The sequence below is a fragment of the Lissotriton helveticus genome, chromosome 9 (assembly GCF_964261635.1).
Source record: "Lissotriton helveticus chromosome 9, aLisHel1.1, whole genome shotgun sequence".
Lineage (NCBI taxonomy): Eukaryota > Metazoa > Chordata > Amphibia > Caudata > Salamandridae > Lissotriton > Lissotriton helveticus.
The window spans coordinates 1,018,857,856-1,018,879,085 of NC_136070.1; positions in this window are offsets into that span (position 1 = coordinate 1,018,857,856).

A 21,230-nucleotide genomic window follows, 5' to 3' on the forward strand; every position below is an offset into this window, starting at 1 on the left:
GTGAAGGTACAGCATTATCTGTTCTCACACAAGATCAAGCAGGACAATACAAGCCCTGTGCTTATTTTTCGAGCACACTAGATCCTGTAGCCCAGGCTCTGCCTGCGTGCCTCAAGTCAGTTGCAGCCACAGCACTAGCTATCAGACAAAGTGATTCCATAGTATTAGGACATTCCTTGACAGTACAAGTTCCACACTCCGTGGAAGTTCTTTTAAACCGAACACAGACTCAGCACTTGACAATTGCACGTTTAACAGGTTATGAACTGACACTGTTCCAGCCACACATAGAAATCAGACGCTGCAACGTTCTAAATCCTGCTACACTGTTACCGTCAGTTAATTCGAATCCTGTCACACACGACTGTGTGGAAGTAGTTAACACTATGACTAAGCCAAGACAAGATCTGACAGATATTCCATTACCAGATCCCGACCTGACACTTTATGTGGATGGTTCATGTATGAGAACAAGTACAGGAGAACTAGTAGCCGCGTATGCAGTGACTACAGACACTGAAGTTATAGAAACACATCGTATTGACACTCTGTCCGCTCAAGCAGCAGAGCTAGTTGCTCTGACCCAAGCCTGCATATATGCTAAGAACCTGAAAGTCAATGTTTACACAGATTCACGTTACGCATTTGGAGTCGTCCACGACTTTGGAGTGCTCTGGCAGGAGAGAGATTTCATGACTTCTCATGGAACCAAGATTCAGCATGGTCTCCTTATTCAAGCTCTGTTAGATGCCATACACTTACCGACATCTACTGCTATCATGAAATGCAAAGCACATACGAAAGTTACTGACACTATTTCTCAAGGTAATGATCTAGCAGATCGCACAGCCAAGCTTACAGCACAGACTCCAGACATTTCAGTTAATCCGACACAGACACATACTCCAGATCTGACTACCTGTATGACAGTTAAGGACCCCACTCAAGATGTCATAGATATCCAGTTACATGCTACTCCCGATGAAATCAAGAAATGGTCCGAACAAGGAGGGGTCCAGACAGATCAGGGATGGGTAACGAAGGGAAAAGCCACATGGTTTCTCCCCGACTCTATGGTTCAAGTCATTATCAATACCGCACATAGTCCAGCACATTTAGGAGAAAAAGCTATGTTAGATAGTATCCAGAACATTTGGTTCAACAAGCATTTACGAGCTGCAGCTAAGCAGAAGGTCCGTACCTGTATGATATGTTGCCAGTTTAATCCAGGTAAAAGTGTCCCGGTGGAACAAGGTGGATTCCAGCCCCCTGACCACCCTTTTGAAGTCCTCCAAATGGATTATATTCAGATGGAGCGATGTCGAGGTTTCAAGTATGTCCTTGTAGTTGTATGCGCTTTGTCCAGATGGACAGAAGCATATCCAGTCCCAGATTACACAGCCACGACCACTGCCAAGCAGTTGGTTCGTGAATTCTTCCCCCGCTATGGACTCCCTAGGGTCGTATATTCTGACAACGGCCTGCCATTCTCATCTGAGCTCATGAAACACATCTCCCTTTTGTTAGGGTACCAGTGGAAGTTCCATTGTGTACGCCATCCTGAAGCAGCCGGTCTCGTAGAGAGACATAATCAGACCCTGAAAATCCGCATCGCCAAAATATGTAAAGAGAAAGGTGTGGACTGGCTAGTAGCTCTGCCAGTCGCTTTGTTTTATATGCGCATGGTCGCACATTCCAGATCAGGTCTGTCCCCGTACGAGGTCGTATTCGGCCGCCCCCCTAATATGTGGGGTACACCTAGACCCCGAAGTATTACCGATGTTTCAAGTAATATGCTGACAGATTACCTAGCTTCCTTGATGTCTGCCCTACACTCTTGTCGTTCACAGGTTGCCGCCGCATTTCCAGACAATACCGAGGTGGCACCGCATGAAATCGTTCCCGGATGTATGGTTCTTGTCCGGAATTTTGATCGTTCAAGTCCGCTGGAGCCTCGCTGGAAAGAACCCAAGCAGGTCCTCCTGGCCACCCGTACTGCCGTCAAGCTGGAAGGCAGGAAGGGCTGGGTCCACCTGTCTCATGTGAAAAAGTTTTACGGACTAAAGACTGTTTCCAAGAACATTTCCGAGGATTTTAAAGACTGCCAAAGTACTATTCTCAAGGACTGTCCCGCAAAAGACAATGATACAGATTCCTCCCTGTTAGAGAAAACTCCGCAGCAGGAGTATAAGAAAAAATTAAGGTCTAGTAAAATAAGTCAGCCAGTTTGATTGTCTAAGTCCTCCCCTAGGTGAAACGGTTAGACCGGTTTCTGACATGTATATAATAGACCCCCACAGAGAGAGAGTTAGTGAGAACTCTAAAAGTTGCACTATTATTTTATGTTTTCTGCTATATCTCAGCCTTATGATTACCTGCACAAGTTATGCATTTTATTTGTGTTTTCCAGTTTCTAATGTAAATGAGTCTGCTAATGCTACAGTAGAGCACACGTTTAGTGATCTACCTCCTCATGAACTCTCATATCGTCTTGCTATGCGTAATAATTCCTTTATCCGCATGTTACATTATTCACACCAGACCAGCAATGCCACTAATTGTTGGGTGTGTGGTCGACTCCCCCCTTTCCAGACACCGAAGGGAGTTCTGCCACTCTTTCCTTATCCATTTTCACATAATGGTTCGTGTGGAGCATGGTCCACGTTAACGTCATCCTCAACAGATATGTCTTTTCTTAACAGTACATGTTTCCCAGGCAAGCAAGGTCTTCCCCACAGAACAGGGCTAGATCTAGAAAATGAAGTTTATAATTTGGGTAATTATTCTTCGAATTTTATGGTCCTGAATGTTCAGTCTGATACTACTTCAGACTTACCCTCTATGTCAGTATTACCAGTCAAAGGTGAATTATGTGTCCGAAATAATGGTTCCGTACATGTAGGCCATAGTGATTGTACGACTATTATCAAGTATGGTGACAGTAGGAAATCTATTTTCAAAGCTTCACGTCATTCTTATTTTCTTTGTGGTCAGACCGCATATGGTCGTCTGCCCCTCGATTGGGATGGTACCTGTTACATTGCCTTCCTACTGCCACCAGTTTTCCTAGCCCCACCTGACTATCATAGGAATTCCCACCTAGTACATACTAGACACAAAAGAGACCTCCCGATTGTTGATTATACTGAAACTGCTCTAGAACAATACATAGATATCAATAAAGGTGTCTTCCCCTATTTAGGTACTGTCGTGAATAGTAAACTGATACGTAGATTAACGAGAACCCTTGAAGCAGTAGTGATTGAGACTACTTCTGCTCTAGGTAACTTAACCGAAGAGCAATCCTTTATGAGAATTGTCGTGCTCCAGAATCGTCTCGTCCTTGACGTCATACTGGCTGATAGGGGCGGGGCATGTAGAGTCATCGGATCTAGTTGCTGCATTTTCATTCCTAATAACGCACCGTCTGTTTATTCAGCTATTACCAGACTCCATAATATTGCCCATATGTTACACCAAAATCCAGGCACCTGGACATGGTCCGGTTGGTTCTGGAATATAATTTCCGCCTGGGGATGGAAAGTATTGTCATTTCTGGGTATTGCAGTAGCGATCATATTCAGTTGCTGCCTCTGTTTACAATGTGGCCCTGCGATTTGCGGCATTTGTGCTACCTCTTGTATTCCTAGCCCCAAGTCCCGTACTAAATCCAGTTCCAAGACAATTCGAGACGAGCAAATGATACTGTATGAAATGATAGAGGGTATCATGAATATTGATGTTTCCTGATGGAAACGTAGTGACAAGGAGGGAATGTGGAAAAGTAAATTTTGCCATGTTCTGTGTCCCTACGTGTCCCCCATCTTATGTTATGTGTGCATGATTAATATGCATATGTATCCCCCATGTTCGATTAAAGACGCAATTACAGTTGTGTCCATCTCTAGTATGCTAGCTTCCAGTTCTCGTGAAAGCTACGAGTATTAGGCCTATGTAAGGTTACGTTGCCACGTTTCTCAGTGTGCACGTTATTTCATTGAAAAATCCCTGTTTCTAGGCCTCAAAAGGGCCCGGACACCAGATTCACCTCCTGTCTCCTGAACCCTCGCTGAGGAGCGATACAGCCCCCACCTGTATCCTCGACCCTTCACTTACTTCCTGCCTCGCAGTGCCCGGCTCGGCCTGGCTCTGCCTACGAGTCTGCCAAGAGTATGTTATGATTCTAGTTATCAGTCCAGCCCTCCTTCTCTGCATTCCTAAGCTACTGAATCGCATCAATAGTTTCCGTCATTGTCTAGCCTTTACGTCTCCATGTAGGAGAAATACTGTATTAATGGTCATTTAATATTCCTCAACACGCACTACATGTAGAATAATGCATGCTCCAGTCTTAGAGTCTGTTAGCCTCTCCCCTCCTGACTCTTAGTTTATATCAACATGTCCTCTAAACATTAGATACTAGATAGGGTTTAGGTACATGTCGCCCTGACTCTCCAGACTTCAGTCTTTACTCCTAGCGCAGAGTTCATAGCCCCCAGCTTCTCCTAGTAACACGTCATTGTCAGTTTGCGCGCACCATTAGGTTAGAGGTCCCGGCTCCTTAGGTAGCCCCCTCCATGTTTCCGCCCCATTTATGACATATTCTGTTACGTTTACATCACATGTCCATGTATACGCCTCTTGTTACACCCACTTTCACCCTTATCTTTCGCGACTGCTATTGACCACACCCACTGCTCCTCCTACTGTATTCACTGTAATGCAATTGTTTTAGTATATATATGTTGTACATTGTTATTAAAGTTGGCGCGCTCATTCCCTGTCCCCCCTGCAGGGCCCTGCCATCCTGTTCCCGTGCAGGTTGTCCTGTTCCTGTCCTTTATGCTGTATTAAACCTGCAAACTCCTACTACCTCGAATCTTGACTCTTATTTATTGAGCTATCTGTTATTGCTATGTCCAGTCAAACCTAGATCCGGTATTATTTATTTATATACCACACCAGGCGGGAGCCAGGCCGGCTCTTTGCACCATTCAGGAGCCGGCTGGGGCCCCGGTCCCTGGGGCTTCCTCCGCATCTCACGAAATGTGCTTGGTGGGCCACCTAACTATTTACAGACAGGACCCAGGCCTAGAAAGGCTTGGCGAGGGGAGCCACGCTTTCACCTTCCCTTTATAATGTTATGCAGCTCTGGGGGATGAGGTCCCGAGGGTCTAATAATGGAATGGGGTCTCTGTGGGGTCTATTAGGCCTTGTGGAGGGTGGATGTATGCCTTTGTCCTTAGAATTTGGCCCTGGGGGATGGGCTCAGTGGTGCCCAAGAAGACTCAGGGAGGAAGGCCACACATTCCCCATCCTTTGTTCTATTATATTTGGCGCTGGGGATGGGGTTCCTGGGGCCTATTAAAGCTCTGGGAGGAGGGGTCACGTGGCCCCTACCCTTTTCTATTGTGTTTGGTCCAGGGGGATGGGGTTGCCATTGTACAAGATGGCTCAGGGAGGGGGCAGTCAGCTCCATCCCTTTCTTTTATTATATTTGCCATCAGAGATTAGGTCCTTGATTAAAAAAAAATCCATAGAAATACACAGAAAAAAGCAAAAAATAAAGGGACGTTATAGTTAGATGAATATATATATATGTATAAATCAATGACAACATTAACATTTTAACTAAAAAACACAGTAATTCAACAGCTATAGTTAGCAGAACTAACTATAACTTGCACAGCTGTGGAGCACTGCTTATGTCCTCTCATATTACATCACTCATGACATGTTTATGACATAATTTATGACATCACTGATAACATCTCAAATGCCACCATTTGTTTGCCAGAAACTACTCTAACAACCAGGAGGAGACCGGGAACACCCTGTTCACCTAGCCTATGTTCTCCTCCTCCTCCGCAAATCCTATTCAGCAGTCCTTTTCTAAAGGGGTATCCGGCCTCGTTGAACTGTCTTTGGCCACACCTCCTGCATTCTCGTCTTGCTGAACGTTGACCTTCTCAGAAAATGTTTCTCAAAATGTCTTCTAAGTCTGAAGGTGAGTGCTGACAGGGCCCAATCTACTTCTTGTATTTCTTGTAACCAAACTGCATCACGGTTAGCCATATTTTTTTATTTTGACCTAGTCTTGCAGGACTAGATGTCCACAGTTGGCGCTGTGATCTTTTAGACACTAGTTTTTACCCCAAAAAAATTAAATTCCTATCTCCAGTTCTACTGACTAGATTTTTGTCTTTTTGGTGGGGTTAAGTTGACACGACACATGAGACACAAAAGGCAGAGGTAAGAGAGAAACAGGTGATAACTGAGTGGCAGAATGGCAGTCCAATTAGAAAGAGGTGATAGAGACATGTGATAAAGAGACAGCAAGGTGGTGAGGGGGAGACATGTGAGAGAGAGAGGGAGACAAAAGGGACTTCTAGTGAGAAAAATGAAGTAGGATGATAAAGAAACAAAATAAGAAAGGTGTGAGGAGGAGACAGATGACAGAAAGATAAAGGCAAAGAAACATGAGATAGAGCGGGGTGGTGGTGATTGAGACATGTTAGAAAGGGACATCTGAGAGAGAGTGTGAGCAGAGAGTTGAACGATAGATGATAAATAAACAGAGATTCCAAAGGAGATGTGCGTTTAAAAGAGATAAAAACGTCGAAAGGTGATAGGCAGCTGTGGTGTTCTGAACCTTCTTGTCAGCCACAGCTTCCATGTTCTGGAATGTGTTGAAGGTTTCTAGGCACCAGTTTCAATTGTTTGTGCAGTTATCCTCAGCCTGTTGCTGAATGGAGTCCCTACATATTTATGGTCCTGAATAAACGAGTTAACCAACCCTACCTCACCTCAGCTGTTCTTCTGAAGAGACACACTTCCACATTTTGGCAATGATTTAACCCACGTGCACCTCGGACCATAAGATAGACAGCTGAGAGAGAAAAGTGGAGGCAGATGAGCGCTGATAAAGATACAGGGGAGTCTGACAGCTTAGGAAGAGGGGGAAGTGCAGAGATGTGAAACAGTGAGGTGATACAGAGGTAGGTGAGAAATACAGCTAAGGGAGAAGACGAGAAATAAGAAAAAGGTTAGGAGTGGAAGGGTACAGGAGGTGAGAAAGACAAAGCCAAGTAAGACCAGGCACCTGAGAAGAGATAGAGATTAGAGACAGGAGAGGAGGTTATGGACAGTTCAGAAAGACAGCCGTGAGATACCAGTTGATAAAGAGATACAGGCAGGTAAGCAAGTGACAGCTGAGAGGAGGAACACATGAGAGGAAGGGGATAAAGAGACAGGTAAAAACATAATTGAGAGAGGGGGAGGCGGTTGATAGTGGTGAAAGAAAGATAGGTGAGAAATAGGCAGCTGAAAGTGAAAGGGGGAGACAGGTGAGGTGAGCCTGATAAAGATAAAGAAACACATGAGAAGAAGATGGCTGAGGCAGAGAAATAGGTGACAGAGATTAAGAGTGATATTGAAAAGGGAGAGGATTAAAGGGTCCATATAGAGAAGATAGCTGAGAAAAGAATATAAAAACACAGGAGAAAGAGAGGGCTGATGAGAGGTAGGAGTGATGAGGCAGACCCAGGGAGTGGAGTAGAACAAAATAGGGAAGACGTGTAGAACAGCACAGACATTTGACAAATGAGGAAAATTGGGAGAGCAGAGGTACAGGTAGAGGAATTCCCCAATTATATGTGCCGCAGTTTCTAGACACGCCTTCTATAAGCGTAAACAAAATACAAATGAGACCATTGAAGATTATATGTCTGTTCTAAAGAATTTGGCCATCAAGTGCAAGTTTGGACCCCTGCATGATGATATGATTAGGGATCAAGTTGTGATGTGTAGCAAGAATAAGAATGTCCAAGACAAGTTGTGGATAGAAGGGGATGCATGTCTAAAAGACATTATCACATTAGTTAAAAGAGCAGAACTTTCAGATAGATGTGCCAAAGCAGTCTCTTCTTCCAATGAGCAAGTAACTGTTAATAAGATCAATGACACAAGGAGAGACAAGAATACTAATGTCAGACAGTCCAAACAATATCAAAATTATCAAATTTGGAAACCACACCAAAATCCTAGTTTCAAGAAAGAAGATAACTCTACTCAATTTTTCGCTTGTTACAGATGTGGTAGCACATCACATACTGCCAGGTTTGATAAATGCCCTGCTAAGTCTTCAAAGTGTGCGGTTTGTGGCTTAATTGGTCATTTAACTAAACAATGTAGAAGAAAATTTCAAAAGAAAACAAGAGTAACTTGTGTAAATAATGATGACTCTGACTTATCAGATAATGATGAGTATTATCGTGATGAGGAGTTCGATCCTTCAAGCAACAAAGCGAGACATGTAGTTGTAAATATTACTGGTGATGATAGCAACAAACCTTTATGTACAGTCTCCTTTGGTGGTATAGATCTACAAGTAGCAGCGGATTCTGGATCTCCGTTTACTATAATACCCAAATCTACTTGGGATAATAATAATAATAAGAAGTGAGTTTTATAAAGCGCCTGGTTACGCTCAAATGGCGTGTCCCCGCGCTAAGACAGATGAACTAATGCCGGCAGGCCGCAGGGTCTGCTCGGTTACCGTTTATAGATACAAATTTACAAGGGAAATTGGGCACCAACTTCAACCTACAGATGTAATTACTGCTAGTTTCACTGGACAAAAAATTGAAATGTTAGGATTTAGATCCTTAATGTTTGAATTTAAAGGTAGAAGAGCTGTATGTAAACTGTATGGGGCCGATTCACAGAACTAACTTAAGACAAAATCCTAAACTTACTACTTTTGGTATTCACAGAAGTTAGGATTTTGTCTTAAGTTTGTCTTAAGACAAACTTAAGACAGACTTAAGACAGACTTAAGTTAGGATTTTGTCTTAAGTCTGTCTTAAGGCTGTCTTAAGACAAACTTAAGACAAAATCCTAACTTCTGTGAATACCAAAAGTAGTAAGTTTAGGATTTTGTCTTAAGTTAGTTCTGTGAATCTGGCCCATCGTAGCTAAAGATGGACCACCTGTTTTGGGTTGGAAGGATCAACGCTCACTTGACATAGGGCCATATGTATCAAGAACTCGATTTGCGATTCTGAATTAGCGATTTTTACCTATTCGCAAAATCAGAATCGCAAATCGGGATGTATCAACACAATCGCAAATATTTAGCGATTCGTCCATAATCGCTAAATATTTGCGTGAAAGACAATAGCGATTCTTTAACCAGAAAAAATCGGTAAACTGCGAAATCGCACTGAAAAGATCGCAAATTAGCGATTTTCAATCGGGAAAAATCGCAAATTCGCGATTTTCTGGAAACATCCAATCGCAATCCTGATGCTTTTTGATGACATCACCATCCAGGAAGTGAGTGATTACCCATGGGGCAACAGGATTGATTGGGAGAGACTGTGAGAGTGTTGTTTGCAATTCAGGAGCCATGGCAGAAAGTGGGAGTAAGGATGTGCCAGCAACCCAGCAGGAGCAGCAAAAAGGGGAAGCAGCCAGGAAGAGAAAGCTGAAGTTCTCTGAGGCAGAACTTGAAACCCTCATCACAGAGATGGTGCCAAACCATGACATTTTATTTGGGAGGAGCTCACACAAGGTGCCTGAAGCTAGAAAGAGACGCATCTGGGAAGGCATACAAGCCAAAGTATATGCCCTTGGAGTGACACACAGGAGTGTAGAAGTTTTGCGCAAGCGCTGGTACGACCTGCGTCAGCGCTCCAAAGAAAAATTGGCTGCCAGGCTGGAGCAGTCCCAGCTCACAGGTGGGGGAACCTCCAATGTCTCAGATTCAACACCGCTTGAAGAACTGGTAGAGGGCCCACTGCCTCCACAGAGTGTTGCGGGCGTGTCCATGCTAGACAGCTCAGCCCAACCAGCTGCAAGACCAGGTAAGAAGCATGCCTTTCCCCCTAAACTACCCCCAGCAACCCCCTGCAGCGACCTAGGGATAAGGGGAACCACATGTCAGGCTAGAGCAAGTACACAGACAGTCACAGCAATGCATTGTGGGAGATGTAGTCACAATAGTCAGTAATGTTTGAAGTAGCATCCATCTCATGCAATTCTCAGATGTGCAGGTCAGGAAAGGTGAATGACACAAGTAAAGTTAGGGAACACTGTGTAAAAATGTATTTCCACATCATATGACAGCAAACAAATTAATGTGTGCTGATCTATCCACAGCACCTGCAACTAATAAGGCCACAGCCAGTGCAAGTGACACAGGACCCCAAGCCTCTGGAGAAGCTAGCCAGGGCCAGGACACAGATGGGGAGGAGAGTCCATTCATCCCACCACAGGGACACAGAAGGAGGAACGTGAGGCCATTGAGAATCATGGAAGAAGAGGATGAGGACAACAATGAGATAGTGCAGTCTGATGCACCAGTTACCCAGCAGCAGGAGTCAAGACCACAGGTCACAGGCAGGCGTAGACCTCGCACGGGCTTCAGCTCCAGTGAACATCATGATGAATCTGTTTTTGCTGGGCTGGAACTGCACATGCTCCAAGTACACCGCCTACAAGCAAAACATATGAAGGCAATTCAGCGGGAGATTAGGGCAGGGTACAGGGGAATACGCGAAGAAATCAGGGGGGCTGTGCAGGAGCTAACTACCGAGTTGCGTGCAGAACGCGCAGCCAGATGCAAAGAGATGGCCCGCATGGACCACTACACTCGCGCTATAAACAGGCTGGCCTCATCTACCAATATGCTGGCAAGGCGTACCATAGAGACCCAGCGTGAGTTCTCTCATGGAATTCAGGATATCACCACTGTTGTAGTGCAGTCAACTTCTGCCCTGGATGAACTGCGTGCCCTGCGCAGCGCTGGTCCAGGGGCGCTGACCCCCAGTGAGGAGGACTCCCAGTCAGTGCGGAACTCCAACACACCACCACCCACTGCTGAGAGGCGCCGTAGTGGCAGGAGCAACAGGCCTGCCACACACCAATAGGATCTGCTGCCAAATGACAATTACTTACAGGGGAAAAATAGGGCCAGCAACAGTGTTGCCTTTGCTGTCATTACACTTCAATTGGTGCACTGTGATTTAAACATGTGCATTGGATTGGGAGAGTTTATTTCTGAATATTTGGATGTGTGACATTGTTGCTATAGCAAATTAAACACATTAGCAAAGGTTTAAGTTGTCATTGTCTTATTATTACTCACCTAGAAGTAGTTGCGCATGATCTCATCACGCCTCTGTCGGCCAGCTGCAGCATCAGCTACGCCAGCTTCCATGTGTACAGGTCCAGGTCCCTCCACGTCGGAGGATTCTGAGTCACTCAACTCCATTGGTGTTTCTTTCCTGGTTGCGATGTTGTGCAGCATGGCACAAGCTACTACAATTTTGCAGCACGTTTCAGGGTTGTATTGGAGGGCTCCTCCACTTTTATGGATGCATCTAAATCTGCTCTTCAATATGCCAAAGGTTCTCTTGATGGTGCCTCTTGTTGAAATGTGTGCCCGGTTGTAGCGCGCTCCCCAGCAGTGGCAGGATTTAGGTAGGGTGTCAGGATGAAATCCCGGACTGCATAGGCACTGTCCTCTGTGGGTGGAAATGTTAAAGGTCAGTCACTGTAATGCACATGCTACTAATTGGAAATGTGGCTTATCATTGTGTGCTTTTACCTAGTAGGTATCCCTCTCCAAATTCACCTCTTGAGAGTCTACGGTATAGCCCACTGTGACGGAATAAAAAGGCGTCATGTGTGCTTCCAGGATACTTAGCCACTATGTCTGTGATGATGTTTTGGCATCACACACCATCTGTATGTTAAGTGAGTGGTAGCATTTCCTGTTCCGGAATACATACTCTACGTTTGAGGGGGGTGAAATGGCAACATGTGTCCCATCTATACATCCTATGACGTGGGGGAATTGGGCAATGTTGTAAAAGTCCTGCTTGGTCTGTGCTAGTTCCTTTGGGGTGCTGGGGAAGTGTATGTGGTGTTGCATCCTATGTGTCATGGCGTTGAGGAACGCATGGAAGAAGCACGACAGTGCACTTTGTGACACCCCTCCTGCTGAGGCTATGACCCCCTGAAAACTACCTAAGGCCAGTAGGTGTAGTGAACACAGGACCTGGATGTGTGTGGGTATGGCTTGTGTCCTGCGGGTGGGGTGTTCTAGGTGGGGCCTGAGTTCCTCAATTAAATCAAGTATCCTCTCTTCCTCCAGTCTGTAATGGGTGTAGATGTCCTCCTCAGTGCGCTGGAAGATGGTGGTGCGCACACGGTATATTCTCTCCTGCCGTCTCCTCCTCTGCGCCACAGCTCTCAGTCTTCGCCTCCTCATATCATGTAGAGCCCGGACATTGTGGGAAAGAGTGTGTTGCATTCTGGGCTTCATTTTATACTTGCACCTGGTTACCACCTGCTCCCACTTGATGGTAATTGCGATTCCTTAAATTGCGATTTTCTTTAAATTGCTATTTGCGAATGGTTGATACATCCAATTGCGAATTCTTAGTTGCGATTTCCAGATTAGCGAATTTCGCTAACCGGTTTCAGCGCAATTTAGGAATTCGCTATGGTATTCGCAGTTTAGCACTTTCGCAAGGTTTGGAAATCGCTAAATAGCGATTCCTTATTTTGCATGCATTTTCTCCTTCATACATTGGGATTTGCGATTCTTCTTGTCGCAAACGCTATTTTTACCGAATCGCAGCGTTTGCGACTGGATTTTCGCTTCATACATATGGCCCATAATTCTTAATCCTAATAGCCCAGAACAGGTGTTAGTCATGTGTGAATCTGAAAGCACAAAGAATTGGGTTTTGAAAGAATTTCCAGAAGTCTTCAATGGAAGTATTGAGAATCTCCAAGGCTTTTCACACAAAATTAGACTCAAACCTAGCGCTATTCCAAAGGTACATAAGGTTCCTCACATTCCACTCATCGTTTGTGATGAAGTAAAAAGAGAGATTGATAAATTGTTAGATGCTGGAATAATTGAACCTGTAGAGGCGTCTGATTGGATTTCTCCGATCGATATCGCCAGACACCCAAATGGCAAAATCCGCATGTGCATAGATTTAAGGTATTTGAATGATAATATAATTGTTGATCGCTTTCCTCTTCCTAGGATCAATGAGATGCTTACCTTGACCAAAGGGGGTAAATGGTTTTCAACTATCGATTTGTCTTGTGCGTATCATCAAATTTCCTTGCAGCCTATGAGTAAACACCTTACTTCCTTTTGCACTCCTTTTGGGTGTTTTCAATTTTGCCGCATGCCGTTTGGGTTAGCGTCCGCTGAGGCCGTTTTTCAAAGGTGATATGCAAGGCGTAGTATTTTTTCAGGACGACATCCTTATTATGGGCCCAAACAAGAAGCTACATGATGAGCGTTTGAGGAAGGTAATGGGTATTTTGCAAAATAAGGGAGTTACAGCAGAACCTTCCAAGTGTAAGTTTGCGGAGAAAAATGTTACTTACCTGGGGCATGAAGTTAGCTCATCTGGTATAAGGCCAAAGTCTAGTTTGGTGAGTGCAATTAGAGATGCTCCTGCACCTAAATCTAAAGAAGATCTTAGATCATTTCTAGGACTTGCTGAGTTTTATGCAAGTTTGTAGATAGATTTTCAGAAAAAACCCATATGATGAGGTCTCTAATTAAGAACAAGGTACAATTTAGTTGGTGTGAACTGTGCCAGAGATCGTTTGATGAAATTAAAAAGGCAATTTCACAGGCTCCTAGTTTGCAAGGTTTTGATCCTAATGCTGATACTATAGTCACAACTGATGCCAGTAGCAAGGGGTTGGGTAGTGTCCTTACCCAAATCAATGAGAACAACAAAGAGGTCATCATAGCGTTTGGTTCTCGGTCCCTTTCTCCCACAGAAGAACGTTATTCAGTTTTGAAAGGGAGACCCTTGCTGTGGTGTGGGCTTTAGAGCATTTCAGGAAGTTTTTGTGGGGAAGGAAGTTTATTGTTCGCTGTGACCATAAACCTCTAACGAAGTTACTTACAACGGATGGTCTTACCAATGCCACAGCAAGGATAGCAAGGTTGTCCATGAGGCTGTAAGACTTTATGTATGAGGTGCAATACGTGCCAGGCACAAGAAACTTCACGGCTGATTTTTCAAGCCGTATGTCATTACCGCTAATTGAGTTAGATAAAAATCAGTGGAATGATTTTTCTATTGCACATATTTCTTTCGATAAAACTCAAGGTAGTTTTACGCTAGAAGAATGGCTCGAAGCGGAAAACAATGACCAAGTTTTACTTGTTTTGAAACAATTGATTGTCAAAGTTTGGAATGGCATGGACAAGAAAATCATCAATGATGATTTAAGAGGTTTTTGGGAAGTTTGAGATGAACTTAGTATGTCCAATATGTTAGTCATACGAGATGATAGAATAATTCCACCTAAGGACTTAAGAAAAAAAATCACTGATCTTTGTCATGAAGGACATTCAGGGATTACTCGCACAAAACTTCGTATTAAAGAACTTTATTGGTGGCCTAAGATTGATGTAGAGGTTGAAAGATGTGTGAGATCATGTGTACAGTGTGAAGTCTCCGATAAAACCTTTAAAACTTTTAATCCACCAATAGCTCTTCCTGATTGTCCCTCATTTCCTTGGGAGGTTGTAGCTATTGATTTTATGGGTCCTGTCACTTGGCAAGATGGAGTTCAGAAGTACATCCTAGTCTTAATTGACACATTTTCAAGATGGTTAGAGATCAGTGTAGTATATGTGATTAATACTAAAACTGTCATTACTTTTCTAGATGAGATTTTCTTAAGGAAAGGCTTTCCTAAGTATATATTATCAGACAATGGTGTGCAATTTAAATCCATGGAGATGAAAAACTATTTATTAGCTTCAGGTATACAACAAAGGTTTACTGCTCTTTACCATCCTAGCGGGAACGGTATTGTGGAAAGAGCCAACCGTAGTATTAAAGGAGTATTGCAGTTGGCAAATAAGGGTAACTTATCATGAGATGTTGAATTGAAGAAATTGCTGTGAGCTTATAGGAGTACCATTCATGGCTCAACAAATCAAAGTCCCTTTTCATTAATGAGAGGTAGAATTCCACATTCTAAGATTAATCCGGGTTGGATGGATAAAAGTGGCATGACTAATTGTGATTTAACTAAAGTTAGAAAGAGCATTATGGAATCACAGACAAAGAATAAAATCTATTATGATTCCAAACATGGAACTAAAGAGGCCAGTTTATGCAAAGGTCAATGGGTTCAAGTTAAGAGTGCCAGGAAGACCACAAAAGGTGAGAGTAAGTACAGTGAACCCAGAATGGTTGTTAAAGTTATGAACAATACTGCCTTATTATAAAATGGTGAGGTATGGCATTTTAGTCGTCTTGCACCTGTATCCCGTGGTGATGTTCAAAGTAACAAAGATAAAGAGATGTGCAAAAATTTGTCATCTTGGTGGTAGGACATTACGGTGGATGAGTCTCAGGATGGTGATATCTCTTGTGATAATTCACCTTCTGGTGTTGACATTCATGAGGGTGTTCCTATATCTGGGGATAGTTCTCAGGTTAAGGAAGGTTCACAAGTGTCATCGGTAAAAAACCGAAAGGTTTGGAGTTGTTTGATTGTACTTAATATTATTATTTTTGTGGGTTATTTTTTTTTTTTTTTAAAGAAGGGGGATTGTGTAGTATATCACTTTAAGATCTGTGTAAGTATATCACTTTAAGATCTCTGTATTGTGTGGAACATTGAGTATGTTCCAGAATTGTTTATATGTGTATGTGCATTCTTAGAGAGCTGTTATTAGAGAAGCTCTGTGTCTTGATAGCTGTATGACTTATTCCTCTGTGCTGGGGGTTTTAGTAAAGAACCTAACTACAAGGATCTACTGGTGTACTTTTCATTGCTACAGGTCTCTGAGAATAAGCACGACTGAGCTACTCAGATTTTACTGTTGAGTAAGTGCACCATTTATATACCACATTGGGTAATCCATGTTTGACACGTTGTGCACCATGTAGTGTAGTTTCGATAGTACCCTTTTATGCAGGATCTACGCTGTTTACGGATAACATATACTGTGGGCTTGGTGGCAAACTGACTCTGTACACCCCCACCGAATGTTAAGTATGGGCGAAATTTGCGAATTCGCGGTCTGCGAATTCGCGCGAAATCGAATTCGAGATCCGCATAATCCGCGAATTCGTGCTCATTTGCGGATTTTTTTTGCTTGTTCGCTGGTTTTTTTCGTATTTGCGGACCGCTTGCAGCGCACCGACCGCGAAGTTGCCCATGCAGTCGTACATGGGCGTGGCCATCTTGTGCGCGTTGCGTATTTCCGTTTCCGGGCGCTATTGGCAATCTCGCGTTGTGTGCGGCGCGCTATTACGAGTTTGCGCGTGTTTTTGCGTGCTCGCGGGGGAAATATCGCACAAACTTACCCACGCGGTCCTCAATGGGCGCGGCCATCTTGTTTTTCATTCATTGCTATGGTTCTGGGCCTGGCTTTTCTATCCTCTTGTAATCTTTCCAATCCTCTGTTTCTTTGAACTTTTTTTCTGCTCTTTTTTGCTCATTGTCTATCTCTCTATTTGTCTAGATCTATATTTTGTGTTTTTTTCAACTTTTTGTTACTTTAATAACTAGTGTTTTTGTTTAGCTCTCTCTTTTATTTTATTTATTTCTTTCCCCCTATTCTTTTCTTCTTTCGGCCAGGACCATGGCAAAGGGAGCCGGCAAGGCAAAGGGGAAGTGTCCCGCACCCCGTAGCCAGCTCCCTTGCGGGCGATTGAGGGGGTTGATGTAGTGGCCAGGGAGGTTATTACCGAGGTGGAGGTGGCCACCCTGATATTTTTTGTTCAGCGCCACCTCCCTAAGACCTTGGCAGCAGGGGGCAAGCCCGGTAAATTGTATGGCCTCCGGAAGCGTCAGCAGCGGTGGGATAAGGTGAGCCGGGCCATGCGGAGGGAGTCGGGGGTCTGGCGCACCTATGACCAAGCGACGCACCGGTGGGCCGACGTCCTCGACCGGGAGCAGGTCCTGCTCCACCTGTGGAGATCCCTGGCCTTGGTGAGTAGCAATTTAATAACTACTTTGTAATCTTCTGCTTTGATTTATATTGCTAATATATGTTGTTCCCGAAGAGCAAGTATGCTGCAGATTCGATTACATTGCAGGTAAATTAATGTTTAAATAGCTTCTGTGAATGCAGGTGCTCGCCTGCTTAGTGACGTTGCTACTATTCTTACTTGTTTGCAACATTGTGCTCATATGAGAGCAGAACTGCGTAATGCTAGAGAGACTAGAGACTCAAGTCTAGTCCTTCCTTTGTACTCCTGCTGCCACTAAGAAGAAGAGATAATGATGGATTGATAGGTTGAGTATATTATGACTTGTTATTAGTAGTAGTAGGACATTTTTTAGTGCTCTGCAATCATGATGACGGACTGTGTCTGTCACGTCGCGTGCTTCTGAGTGCTGGCAGTCGTAGTAGAACCTTTTTGTTGTTGGTTGAGTTAGTGATTTACATAACTTTCCAAGTAGACGGTCTGCGAATCCAGCAATACTGTACTAGTAGTATCCTCCTATTTGACCAGATCAGATGGGTCAATACACGTAGTGCAATTATTGCTAATTTGTTTCCCCAATATAATTTTAGATTGTGGTCAAAGAAATCAAATATTTCAAAAAAACAATCATTGATGTTGTGTTTCTTTATTTCATGATCATCAGCACCTTCCAGGGGCAAGGCAACTAGCACCATTGAGACTCCGGTTGAAGAAGGTGGACAGTCACAGGATCGGTCCCTTGCAGGCTCTTCTGCTGGCCCCAGTAAGTTGTTCTATTGTTATATTAATACTTCTACTTCCCTAACCTTTACAGCTCCTATTCATTACAAACTGTTTCCTAATTCTATTTTTTACATAATAGTCTTTGATCTTCTTCTAATCTAGACTACTTTGTACATTCTTATCCTGCCTCTACCATCACTCTCTGTGCTACTACTATTTACGATTATGAGTCGGTCTGTGTAGGTAGCTAAGCTTGCCCAGTCGGCAAACTGTGTTAAACAAAACTCTGATCCAGCAATAGCTCTAGGCACTGAGTGCAGTCATCTGGGTTGCCCTTGCTGTCTATTCCAGTCTTCTTAATGTAAGTGCTTTGACAATTTCCAACAACAAAATGTCAATCTTTACACCAAGAAAAAGGTAGCAGTTGCCTTTTTGATTTGCTAGGAGCACATACCATACTGCTAGTGTTTCAGGGACTATTCTGCACATAAAGAAGTATGGACAAGACAAATAGGACATTATTGATGATAGGTGCAGTCCGACTTTCCACATACCTCAGTCCAAACAGAAGTTGAACCCCCAATCCCCTGACCGACTATCTAGTGTGTCTGACCAATGATTTTACGACCCAGAAGAACAGAAGAAGACTACCGCCGTGTCCCGGCCTATCTGAGTCACATTTACATAACTGCCAAGTGCAGTAGTTCAAACCCTTCCGCTCGCTCACTCGTGAACAAAAACCACACAGTGTTTGTTAGTTTTAAAGTTTTATTTTCAATTAAGAAATGAAAAAAATATTTCTTTATTTTTAATAGCGTAGTATTCGGAGCGAGCACTGCTGATAGATGACGTTAAAGTTTAAACAACATTCCCATGAATCAAATTACTTTAACGTAATAGTTAACAGACACATGAAATTCTTAGAATAACTGTGCGGGAGCCACCACCTTCCTTGAAGTACTTAAAGTACTGCTGGTGATGACTTAATAGTAGTTGGTGAATCGTCCTGTTGGCAGAAGGGCAATGTAATCTTCTTTCTGTAATTAGAAAAATGGTGCACATTAAGCAAGCATTCATCAGTTGTCCTAAGAAGTGTAGCATTTAATGGAATAAGCATATAAAAAGTTAACACCCTCCCCAAAACCGTTACTTTTTTTCAATCCCAGTAATACAAAATGTGTTATGTAACATTTTTTTCCATTACGAGACGAAATAGGGGGTTGTGTATGGCATCTGAAAATATGACATGTTTTTTTTAGACGTCACAACATCTGATGCGGCACAGATGACCACCAGTGCCGGGGCCAGCAGTGCAGAGGGCTCCACTCTAGGGGCAGATGCGGCGGCGCCACCAGGAGGAGCTGGGGGGGAAGGCTCAGCGGCGGAAGGTGGTAAGGTATTATACTCCTTACTTATTGACATTTTTTAGTAGGCTCGCAAAGGAGTGTATGATGTACTGTACAGTACACAGTACACTAGTACAAATACACTGTACTGTTAAGAACAGTTACTAAATTAGAACTACTTTTTTGGCTATCAGAGAAGACAGTCAACCTTGACTTGTAATTAGCGGCGGTACTTCTCGGTCCAAGCAATGGCCCCCTCTATTTGACTTCAACTCAGCTGGCAAACTTTTATCGTGAAGCCAAGTCATATCAGATGTACTTTAGGGATGTGAAGAACGAAAAGTGAAAGAAGGGTGAAACGAAGGACGAGCGAGTCTTAACATTTATGACTGTAAAGAATGGTATTTTTGAATGCAAGTCAAGAGAAGAAGACGGTGGTTTCCAAAATATAATGAAAAGGGTGTTAGTTGGTTGTTGAGAAAAAGAAAACTTGGCACATTTGAGACATTAAGAAGAATGATAGATGTACTTTGGAAGCCTGGATGTTATCTTCTTTTTCCTCATCGATAGCAGAGGTGTATGATGTAGTAGAGCAGACGCTGAGTGGATGAAGATTGTTACTTTGAACAGCATGTCCGTGCCAGAATAGCAAAGCTGAGGAAATCCAAATACTAGAATTTGTGATTGTTCACAAATACTCCCTGCCTTGACTAACAGTACAATACTTTACTTTGCAAGCACAGCATCTATTGTATATGGATTGTATAGTTGACAACATTATATCAACTCAAGTCCCTTCCTCCGCCAATTATGGGTAGCACACTCTCTCCCTATTAACCCTGGGCGTAGTGGGCGTAGTGGGGCTCCGCGGAGCTACGCGGAGAGGGCGAGAAGCTACGCCCACTCCCGCACTCCGCGTAGCCCCACTACGCACCTCCCTCCCGCTCTCCCCTACATTCATTATTTAAGCAGCTAGCCTGAAAAATACAATTAAAAAGCACTTACCTTGTCCGGCGCTCGTCCGGGGCTCCCTCATTGAATAGCGTCGTTTCCTGGATACCAATGCGCATGCGCGGGCGGCCGCGCATGCGCATTTCTCCCGAGAAATGCGCATGCGCGGCCGCCCGCGCATGCGCATTGGTATCCAGGAAACGACGCTATTCAATGAGGGAGCCCCGGACGAGGTAAGTGCTTTTTAATTGTATTTTTCAGGCTAGCTGCTTAAATAATGTATCTAGGGGAGGGCGGGAGGGAGGCGGGTGGCGGCCGACTCGGCTACGCACACGGAGTGGGCGTAGTGTTGCCGGCTACGTTGTCTACGCAAAATGCGTAGAAGGCAACACTACGCCTACTCCGTGGGCGTAGCCGAATCGGACGCCCAGGGTTACTCCCTATGTTAATAATTTTATTTCAGCTGTGTCATGGGTGGATTTTTGGCCTACCTTGAATTCAGTCCAAACGCGCTCTGCAGCTAGGCCCTAACTCCCCTTTTCCACCATTGATTTTCTTAAAAACAAATGCAATCAAAATTAGACTGTGCCAGCAGTGCTCCTAGACCCCCAGACCCCCCCAAAAAACCTAGAAACCCCCAAACAGCCCCCCAAAAACAGGCAAGTGAGCAAAAACGGAAAACCTTTTTCACCATGGATTTTATCCAAACCACTTGCGCCCGATATTAGACCATCCCAGCAATGCCCCCAGACCCGTCAACCCACCCGCAAAAAAGTAGAACACCCCCAATCAGACAAAAAGCAAAAATGCAAAAACTCACAGCCTACCAGTCAACATCGGTCCAAACGCGCTCTGCAGCTAGGCCCTAACTCCCATTTCCCACAATGGATTTTCTTTAAACAACTTGCAATCAGAATTAGACTGTGCCAGCAGTGCTCCCAGGCCCCAAAACCCACCCCCGAAAACTAGAAGCCCCCCAAACAGCCCCCCATAACAGGCAAGTGAGCAAAAACTGAAAAACTTTTTCACCTTGGATGTTATCCAAACCACTTGCGCCCGATATTAGACCATCCTAGCAATGCCCCCAGACCCGTCAACCCACCCGCAAAAAAGTAGAACACCCCCAAACAGGCAAAAAGCAAAAAAGGAAAATGTGACACTTAGAATATTTTCGGCCTACCTTGAATTCAGTCCAAACGCGCTC